Below are 11,188 nucleotides of genomic sequence, written 5' to 3'. Positions count from 1 at the left end.
TAAAAACTAAGATTGCAGTGCAGAAAGTAAGTATATAGCAATAAACTGTCTTCATTATACAACCATTTAGAAGATGCATGGGAGTCAAAGACCTGATTTATGGTAGGACAAAAATAATATAAAATAATTACATGTAATCTATTTAATAATTTAATAAATGTGAAGCTTGTATGAATATGCCTGCAAACACTTCTGTAGATTACACAATAACACCTAAACATATTGAAAAGCCCATCTTGTTCTTGGTTAGGAAGAAAAAAATTATATAAAGACATCACGCCTTTTAAGTAAATTTACAAGTTAAATCCTATCCCAGAGGAAAAAATACAACATTTTTTTTTTCAAAACTAGTAAGGGTGATTCTAAATTTTATTTGGAAAGTTAACAAAGAAGTACCAAGAAAATGCTTTGTCAAGTGGTAAAGTGAAATTAAATTATTTGCAAAGAATAAAATCTTATTTGAACTCTTAACTACAGTAACATAGCAACATGAACAGACAGTCTACTGGAATAGAGTAGAAAGTTCTGAATTAATCCCTAGTCCCTAATGGGATTTTAGGCTATGATAAAGGTAGCATTTCATATAAAAGGAAGAAAAAGATAGGATATTTGATAAATCGGAACAATTTTTTTGAAGAAAAACAAAGTTGGATCCAAGAATGATAGAATAACTCTATCTATATGTAACATATACCTATTAATGCACAGATATAAAAAAATGAAATCACAAAAATACTAGAAAGAACATGTAAACATTACTTTATAACCTCAAATCTTTCTAAAGCAGTATAAAACCTTGAAGTCATTTAAGAAAATGAATTGACAGCATAAAACCAAACTTACGTGTGGAAAAAAAATCACTGCAAACAAACCCAAAAGACAGACGATAATCTGGAATAAATATTGCAACACTCCAAAGCTGCTTTCCCTAATTTTTAAAGAACAAATACCAACTGATAAGAAAAAGATCAGTTACCTGATAGAAAAATGGGCAAAGCACGTGAACAGGGAATTCAGAGAAAGTGAAATACAAATGGCTCAGACATGAAGATGATTAAATTAATTCATGAAGGAAATGTGTATTAAAGTACAATGAGATACTATTTTTCACCTGGCAGACTAGAAAATAATCCAAAAGTGTAACAATACACTTGGTTCTCTGGGAATGGTTCAGCAGGCAGTCTCAAAGATGGGGGGTGGGGGTATAAATTAGCTTCATTGCTGTGAAGGAAAACTCCACACTCTCACAATTACAAATTCCACCTATAGATTTCTCTGGTAGAAATATACATTACTGAGGTACTGCCTGCCTGGGAAATGACTCGCACAGATGTTTTTCATTACAGTAGTGTTTCTGAGAACAAAGGATTGGAAACCATTTAAATGTCGTTACATGGGGACAGGAAAAATGTATTATGGTGCACCAATATATTCACTTGTAATAATATTAACTGGATAAAAAAATGAGGAAGATCCTTACATAATGATAAAGGGCTCTAAAATAAATTCTTAAGTGGCGAGAAGTCAAGTGCCAATGATGACTGCAGTAGCTCATCATTTGTGCAAAAGTAAGGCGAGAGATACCTGTATCGGCTGGTATACACATACGACTTTTCTGGAAGGACAAACAAAACTAAGAACAATGACCTATTATGGAATAATGAGGAGTGGGGGTGGAGATGGGCTCTTCCCATGGCTTTTGATGTTTCCACCACATACATTACCCATAACAAAATTGAAATGCTAACTTTTAAAAAGTGTTTAGCCTCTTGGGAAATAAATTAGCATCAGAGAATAAGGAGCTGGAGATTTTTATTTTTTCCATGTCACCATTCTGCTGCTTTTTCATTTTCTGTAATATGCATAAATAACCTAAATGTACATCTATAATTAAAAGGAACAAACACAGAAGACAAAAGAGTATTTTGGACAGAAATATTTTCATTTGGTTTCTCATTAAAGAGAAAGGTCTTTTTGTTTTTTAAATATATATTAAAACACAGATGTGCTTTGTAAGGTGTGGGGTTTCTTGACTGGCTAAAACACCTGATGGAGAAATACGTTAAATGCTTTGTTTTGTCCCTAGAATGACTCATGGAAACAACAGAAACAGAATTCATAAACAAATAACAGAAGTAAGAGGATAGAAATGGCAAGAGAGTAACCATTTCTGAGAAAAGTTATGGTTCTAGCTTGTTCGCAGTTGCCCTTGGTTTAGGTGAAATATTTAGATCTGGTTTGAGGAAATTGTCACGTGGAGAGGCACATGATGCACATTTGACAAATAAGCGGGGTCGCTGGGTCTTTGGGGAAGAGGCACACAGGGTAGCACGTGCTGAAAGGTCCGACAGAAGTGCCTGCCAATCTCATGGAGAAATGACAGGTGTCTGGGAGGGGCCCGCCGCCGTGGCCTGCCCAGCAGCTCTGAGCTTGTATTGCTGCTGTGCACACTTACCATTCAGCTCGGCCAAGGTGACAGGTGCACCCTGTTGCCATAGCAGAATACAGGCAGAATTGCTTTGGGTTGTTTTCTGCATTTTTCCGCATTTTTTACTTATTTCTTTTAACCTTTGACCCCCTTCATCTGTTTCTCCCATCCCCACCCCCACCTCTGATAACTACCTACCTGTTCCCTGTATCTATGGTCTTGTTTTCCTTCCCCCCCCCCACCTATAAGAGAGATCATATGGTATTTACCCTTCTCTGAGTTATTTCACTTAGCAAAAGTGGCCCTCAAGGTCCATCCATGTTGTCACAAATAGCAGGATTTCCTTTTTTTGTGTGTGGCTGAATTATACACACACACACCACACACACAGACATATACACATGTAAACACACACCCCACAATTTCTTCATCCATTCATCTCTCAGCAGATATTTTCTGTGTTCTCTTAGGAAATTTAGGCCATAGCTACAGGGTGACTGGAAACAATAGTGATGGTAATAGAACATGGTAATAGTAATAAAAATAGTTTGCACACTGGTACAGAGCAGTAGAAGTACCAAGCCCAGAGGCCACGCAAATATCCCTCACACAGAATATTCAGAATCGTGATCCCTTTGGCCTCGGTGAGGTGACTGATCAAAAGGTGTTGGCTGGGTTTATGTCTTTGTGATGCCCATTCCCTATTTGGGATTTTTTCAGATAAAAATGTTTGAGACCATTGGTTGAATGAGAAGGGCATTGAGTTCAAAATCCAGTGATATTCTCCAAAAGAGTGCACCCATGTGATAACAAGTGGGGAGGTGTGGGAGCAGAAGCGGACAGGACGGATGGAGGAAAGTCTCATTAACTGGAGAGAGCAGGCTCCAGAACCTCTTACCCTAGAGGAGACGCCAGGCAGCCACCTAGCAGGGCACTGCTACTTGCAACAGCACTTCGGTGGAAGCAGCCCTTTCCACAGCCACAGCCACACGAGCTGCAGCCACAGGAGATACAGCCACACAAGCCACAGCCACACGAGCCACTGCACAGGTGCAGTGGCAGCAGCAGACCACGGGGACACCACAGCAGCCGCAGCAGCAGAGGCAGCAGGCAGAGCAGCAAGCGCCCCCAGTAGCACCTGCAGCTGGTGCAGCTGCCACAGCCGCTCCTGCAGCTGCCATGGCAGCTTCCACGGCAGCCACCACCAAAGCCACCACAGCCACTGCTGCAGCCACCACTGCAGCCACTGCAGCCGCCACAACTTCCACAGCCACAGCACCCCGTGGTGTCAGGAGAGAGGACTCAGGAGAGGTGAGGAGGGAGACTCAGGAGGTGAGGGAGGTCTGCTGCCGCTGTCTGCTGGGGGCGCCCCTCCTGTACCATCTTGAGGAGGATGGTGATGGAAAGACCCAGGACACATGACAAATGGCTTCTTCCTTATTATTTATTCCAACATCCAGAAAAGAATCTTGAGTTCTTTCTCATTTATATCCTTACTGGAAACATTCAGAGTTTTTACCACGTGGATGGGGGAATGGGCCCTCAACTGGACAGAATTCACTTGCAGTCCATAAGCATTATTAGCTATCTGCAACGTCCAGATCTGGAAAATAGCTCACCCGGTAATGAAAAGCTAGAATCAGGTAACTGGGAAAAATGTGCTTTAGGGTCTAGACAGCATCTAGTCCTTTCCTGATGCATAGATTCTTCCCTACGTATCAAAACACCTCATATTCAATTGAAAAGTGAAAAAGCAAGACGAAAGCAGCAACGTTCTGACCTGATCATTGGATGTCCCTTTACTCTTTCAGATGCTGAAAAACATCACGCGTGTGTGTGGGGGGGGGGCGGGGGGAACAGGGGGAGATTTCAGGTCATGTCTACACTGGGTGGGAGGCTGCCCTGGGAGTCTTCTCCAAATCTGTGGTTCTAGGACTTTGAGCCACTGAGCACAAAATTCTGAAGAAATTTGGAATTAAGTTCCTTCTATCATGGCAGTCTGGGGAAGATGTTGGCTTGCATTTTCCCCCCAGCCACCCATATTCTCAGAAAGATCTAGATCCAAACATCAAGTCTCTGACTTTACAGAGGAAGTCAGCTTCGGTGGGGTGTGTACCTCGGTGTCTGGACTCTGCCCTGACAGTGTGGCGGGGAGGGAGGTGGCTCGGAGGACTCAGAGCCGGGCGATCTCTGATACTGGCAGCAGGAGCAGAAGAGAGCAGAACTCGTCCAGAAAGGAATAAAAGCAAACAGAACTGAGAAAAGATAGCTCATTGAATTTGCCAACCTCCTGTCTCCCCGACCATGGAAGAAGGAATGGGACGGTCTGATGCGGTATTTGATGGAGCTTCAGGGGGATTTTTGCCCGTGCCACCAACCTGCCCCACTGAAAATAGCCCTGCGTGCTGCATGACTCGGGGAAAGTTACTTCACGTTTTTGTACCTCAGTGTTCTCATCTATAAAATGGGGACAAGAGCAGTCTTACTTCGCAGGATTTTTATGAGGCTGAAATGAGCCAAGACATGTCTATCAAGTACCCAAGAGCACCCAGCACACAGTAAAGGCTCCGTAAGTCTTGGCCGATATTACTAGTAATAATTATTTTTCTAAATGTGAGATGTCCAGGCATACACATTTCCTTGGGTTGCCTGAGTTTTGATTGAGAGACCATATCAGTAGCATTTTTCTAGAACGGTCACAATTCAAATATCTTATGGTACTGCCTGATTATGCTGCAGAACACATGCTTTGAGTTTTGGAAACTGCGGTCATTGCACTGATGGGAAAAGGAGAAGAGACTGCCTGTATGAGGCTGAAACCTTGAACTGCCCTAGTGGAAATCCCGTCTAAAAAGTAACACCTCTTATTAATAATTAATTCAGTGCTTGGTATGAACCAGGCATTGTTCTAGTTCCTGCAGTTAGCTTATTTTTAATCAGAAGTCTTCAAAGAACCGTGCTTCTTCATTTTCTGTTTGCAGCAGAGAAAAAGAAATTAAACAACCCTCCTCACTTCCTCTAGCGTCAGCTTCTGCTCCAGCCGATCCTGGCCCAGATTTGAACCACACATGCGGGCTTCATCTAAATTTACCGCGGTTTTCCTGCTTTAACACTAAAGAGTAAATTAAATCGTTATGTTATTTGAAGGTATGTGCAATTTAACTAAGTGCTTACTTTTCCATTGTCAAGTATCCAGTTTTGGCGGACCGTATCCCCAACGTCAGTCTGTAACTTCCTAGTCAGCGTTTATTCTAGGGACACTGTAGGAATTGGTGGATTGTAAAGAAGGTGTAAAACATAGTTGCCCAAATAATGTTGTTTAGCTCTTCCAGAGCTTCAGAATTGAAAAAAAAAAAAAAAAAGGCTGGGATGGGGAGCAAAACAATATTGGGGAACTTAGCCATGTCCACTCCCCAGACACTGATACTAGATGTACCACATTGGAGTTTCTCCGCCGCAGTCAGTGTGCCTCAGAGAGCTAACGGATTTTCGTAAAGATTTAATTCATTCATTTGAGACAGAGAGCGCATAAGCAGCGAGAGGGGCAGAGGGAGAAGCAGACTCGCCACTGAGCAGGGAGCCCAACGTGAGCCTTGATCCCAAGACCCTAGGATCATAACCTGAGCCAAAGGCAAACGTTTACCCAGCTGAGCCACGCAGGCGCCCCTACAGGAAACAAACTGAAGGGTGCTGGAGGGGAGATGGTGGGGGGATGGGGTAACTGGGGAATGAGCATTAGGGAGGGCACGTGATGTGATGAGCACTGGATGTTACACGCAACTGATGAATTATTGAACACCACGTCTGAACCTAATGGTGTACTAGATATTGGCTAATTAAATTTAAATTTGAAAAAAAAAGAAAGCTAAGGGATGAATCTTGGGGGGCCAGGGAGGCTACAGTACCCACAGCAAATTCATGGAGTATTTGGGGGGCAGGCACATCCCACACTCTGTTCCCTCCTGCTAAACACAAAAGGAGAACCTTGTCATTTCTTTTTGTTTCCTTTCCTATCTTTCGAAATGATTATAAGGACAACTGACCTAAACTAAGAATGCATGTGAGCTTCGAGGTTATTATATAAAATGCACAGGGCTGACTGGCGGATGAATGCCAGCCCTGTGAGCTACACCCACACAGAGGGAGAAAAATGCTGGCGGGGAGCCAGCTGCAAATGTCTGGAAGAAAATGGCTCAAAAATAGGTTGTAAGTGATACGGCTGGAGAAATGGGGCAGCACATTAACAGTGCCCACAAAGGGGGGGTAGAGGTCTGAATCTTCCTCCTGAGAGACCAAATTACTTAGGAAATCCTAGAAACGGAGACTTTCTCAAAGGAAATGGAAGGAGGCAAAATGCACCCCCTTTGGAGATAGGAATTAAAGTCAAATGTCATGGAGAGAAAGGCAAGTGAGTGCGCTCAAAAATTCAACCCGATGAGATATTCCCGGAAGAAAACGGTGTCTTTGGATGAGACCTGGGGAGTGAGATTAAAATACAAAGCCAGCGAAGGAATAGGAGGAATGGGTCTGACCGGTCTTCTGGCCACTCACAAAATCAGGTGCTGAGAAAATCCAAAAACTTAGCTTCTCCAAGCAGTGGTTAATATGATAGTAGCGGTTTGTGTTTAATACAAGGAGAAATCAAGTCTCCGCCGATGCAAAGGTGGGGGCTCCCTCCTCTGTGGTAATGAACTCTGGTCCTTCCTTCCCGTCTGCCGAGGACCGCAGCATGCCACAGCGTGCTTGGTTGCTCAATCAAGATGTTCAGCAGGTGTTACGGGTCTGCCCTACAGACCTGAACTTGGAGATCGCAGCTGACGTTGGCTGGCTTTGTGTCCCCGCGGAGCAGAGGACAGAACGCCGTGCTCACCTTGTGAATTTCGCTTTCTGCTGACTAATGCTCTCCTTTTGTGTGAAGCCTCCTCTCCTCTGGCTTTTAAGCCCACAAAGGTAAGTCCAGACAAGCTTTACTCATCTGCTGGAGGAAGCCGCTGATGAAAGGCACCTTTCTAGTTTTTGCTTCAGACACTGGTTTCACCAAATGCGGGACCACTCTTGCTTCATCTTCATAGGGTAAAATAAGTACAGAAAAGTATTCAATTCTGGGGGTGGGGGGGTTGTATCAGAACAGAGAGGGCAATAACAGAATAACAATGTGTACAGAATTCTGATTTCTACTCCTTATTATGGAGAAGGTACGAGTCAAATAATAATTAAAATGTCATTACTTTTTAGAGTTTGCCCAAGGTTGGACAGGGCTGCAACATTTACTCAAAATTGTATACTATTAGGTGTAAGAATAAAGGCGAAGCATCCTTGAAGCAACCTCCAAAATTCTGCTAAGCCACACCAGCAGCAGCTGGAACAGGATGTTCTGGAGGCAGGGACCAGAGGGGTCTAAGCCTCGTTGCATTCACGGGATAAAGCCAGCTCTCAATGCGAACGTTCTTCCCCTTACATCCGACTTTCAATTTAGGAACCTTTACAGATGGGCATGAAACAGCACACCACGGAAAGCCTGACCCTGGCAGGTGTCACTAGGAGTAAATAGTACAGGATCTCTTCCACCCACAGAACAGCTTGTGGGGGCTTAAACTAGCCAAAGAAAACTTCTGTAAATGTCCACTGAACTGGTTTCAAGGATGCATGCTCTCTTACTCAGCCATAAAAAGAATGTAATCTTGCCTTTTGCAACAACATGGACGGACCTGGAGGGTATTACCCCAAGCGAAATAAGTCAAACACAGAAAAACAAATGCTGTACGATTTCACCTATATGTGGAATCTAAAAAAATAAGTAAATAAAATGAAACAGACTCACAGATACATAAAATAAATAGAGGAGGAGAGGCAGAGATTTGCAAAACAGGTGAAAGGATGAAGAGGTACAAACTTCCAGTTTTAAAATAAATAAGCCCTGGGGCGCCTGGGTGGTTCAGTCCTTAAGCCTCTGCCTTCAGCTCAGGGCATGATCCTGGCATTTTGGGATCAAGCCCCACGTCAGGCTCCTCCGCTGGGAGCCTGCTTCTTCCTCTCCCACTCCCCCTGCTTGTGTTCCCTCTCTCGCTGGCTGTCTCTGTCGAATGAATAAATAAAATCTTTAAAAAATAAAAATAAAAAAATAAAATAAATAAGCCCTGGAAATGTATTATACAGCATAGGGAACATAATTAATAATATTGTAATAAATTTGTATGGTGACAGATGGTAACTACACTTACTGTGAGGATCATTTCATAATATCTAAAAATATTAAATCATTATAATGTACGTCTGAAACTAATAGGATATTGGATGTCAATTATACTTCAATAAGAAAAAAGAGAATGCATGCTGCGTTTATTATCAGTTGGGGTAATACGTGACATTTAATGATGCTAATCATTTTATTTTTTTAAGATTTATGTATTAGAGAGAGAGAAAGCACTCACGCGCATGAGGGGAGGGGCAGAGGGAGAGACAGAGACTCTCAGGCAGACTCCCCACCAAGTGAGGAGCTGGACACGAAGGGGGGGGGGGGCTCAATCTCATGACCCTGAGACCACGACCTGAGCTGAAATCAAGAGTCGGATGCTTAACCAACTGTGCCATCCATGCACCCCAATGTTCATCATTTTACGTGGCAACCTTAAATTGTACACCACACAGTTCTAATTTGGGGAGTAGCCAGCAAGGACAGAGGAGAAAGTAAACAAGACCATGGAACAACTTGAAAGGAATGAGAGAAGGAAACAAGACCAGCATGCCCCACCCAGCAGGTAGAGGAAGAAGAGTTCAAGCCTTGCATCCTTCCAGAACTGGATTCTAAACTGCATGACCCTGGGCCAGCCACATCCTCTCTCCCGGAATGTCTGCTTTCTCAACTGCCAAGTGGAGACAGTATCTACTTTGTGAACTTTTCAGAGGATTAAAAACAAGGCATAGAAAGCATGTCATATTAATGTCTGCCCAAGCAAGTATTTGGGTCAATGGAACCTACCAGCAGTATTATTTTTACATGCTTGTTGATACTATGTGTTAGGAAGAATTGATTTGGTTTTGATAGGGAATTGCATACTTGGAGTGCACGCTGAGCACATGGAATCTCAGGAAATGTGGACAGACAGGCACAACCAGATTCAAGTAGGTCACTAGAAGTAATACGTATGGTGGTTATTCAAACCAAAGAGGGATCAGAGGAAGACAGATTGTATTTGACTACCCAGGGGCTTCCAGGGGGTATGGAGGGGATGAGAATCTTCTGTGGGCTGAAGAATTTCAGATATGTCTTTTAAACCGTGTAGCCCTGCCACACCCCCCTTGTACAGCACTAACCCGGGCAGCATGCAGACACTCAGGTGGTCCCTTTTTGGGAAAGCAGTCTGGGTGGAGGTATCAGAGTGGTCCTCAGCTTAGGGGTGGGGTGCGTCAGAATCCAGAGGATCTCTGAGTAGCAGCTGAAAATTGCATACAGGAGATTCCAATACCCCCTCGTGGAAGGGCACTCTAGGAACTCCATGGAACATAGGGAAAGCCCTAATGGAGAACTCAGTTTTGAGTCCAATAGACAAGATCAGAAATGCAAAATCACCAACTAAGAAATGTGCTATGAAAAAACCTTAAGGTGAGGTTTTTTTCCACACAGATGTGATCAAAACATAGACAGGCAAGGGAGTTTAGGGTATTGGTATGATTTTTGGAGAAATTATAAGGGAAAGAAGGAAAGGAGAAGGCTGAGATATTGGAAGCAAAACAGAGACATCCCAATGGCGCTAAGGAATGGCATGATCAAGGTAGCTGATGAAAGCAAGAAGAGGTACTTGTAGACACAACCAGATGATGGGATCTCTTATTAGAGGGAGAATGGAGTGTAGTTATGAGAATGGGGAGTTCAGGCAGAATGGAAAAAGGAGTCCCCGGAATGAGAAGACTGAGGAACTGGGAAGATGAGATGCATTTCAGGTGGATATTGAAGAACTGGAAGATAATAGCAGGACTTGGGATGAAGAATTGAGGCCAAGGATTTGGAAGACAGAGGAAGAGAGATGGGGAAGTCAGTGAATATCGGCAACTAGACCACAAGAAAGTGTTCAAGTTAAGTGAGTTCCAAAGAAATGAACATTTTAATTTTTGTCAAAAGATTGAGAATAATTGTCTGGAGGCAGCATGGAGAATCAAGGACATTATCAACTACCACACGTAAACACCAGAAATCATAGCTAGAAAATGGAGTGGGCATTTGAACTCAAGAACCTAGAAAATACTGGTAGCATTGTTGTTCTCCTTAGCTGCGGGGACTAACTTCCATCCCCCTTCTTTCTCAATATCACCTCCTCCATTTCTATATTCTTGCTCAATCCCAGAACTTTGCCTATTCTTCTCCTCCTCTCTGCAAGAAGGCTGTGGTCTTCTCCCATCCCCATCAAGGGCGTGATTGTGTTTCTTCTATTAGGTTGATCTCTGATTTTCTCAAACCAAAATTCAGAAAGCAGAGGAATTTCAGCATCTTCAGGATAGTAGAAATAGCTGTAGGTCCATGAAAGTCATGGAGAAGAAAAGATCAGAAGTTCAGCTCCAAGTTCAGTTATGAAGTTATGCAAACAACCCAGGGTTAGGTTAGACAGAAACATAATGAATGAAAGAAGCGCGTGGGCTTCTAGGAGCACAGAAAACAAATGACTCTCAGTGAGGCTCATCAATGGCTCCACGTAAGTTACACAAGAAAGACCTAGAAAACCCCAAAAGCATTCCATATGGAAAAGCTAATCCCTACTTTCCGTG

The 11,188-nt window shown here is 43.1% G+C and overlaps 1 protein-coding gene across 4 annotated transcripts in view; it reads left to right on the top strand.

Annotated features, from left to right (window-relative positions):
• The first annotated feature begins 4,623 nt into the window (after positions 1–4,623).
• Positions 4,624–11,188, top strand: part of LOC123778100 (thiamine transporter 2-like) — a 39,697-nt gene continuing 33,132 nt past the window's right edge. The window contains exons 1-2 of one of the 4 annotated variants that reach the window (XM_045775300.2): positions 4,624–5,575; positions 7,222–7,378. The gene's annotated coding sequence lies outside the window, so the exon portion shown is untranslated. Of the gene's footprint in view, positions 5,576–6,148; positions 7,379–11,188 lie in introns of those variants that run through there. The other 3 variants (XM_045775301.2, XM_045775299.2, XM_087864095.1) reach the window with 3 other exon arrangements.

Source organism: Ursus americanus, chromosome 1 (assembly GCF_024610735.1).
Source record: "Ursus americanus isolate L20-20 chromosome 1, mUrsAme1.1.p, whole genome shotgun sequence".
NCBI lineage: Eukaryota > Metazoa > Chordata > Mammalia > Carnivora > Ursidae > Ursus > Ursus americanus.
The sequence above is the reverse complement of the archived record's forward strand: the minus strand, read 5'-3'. Positions and strand labels throughout refer to the sequence as shown.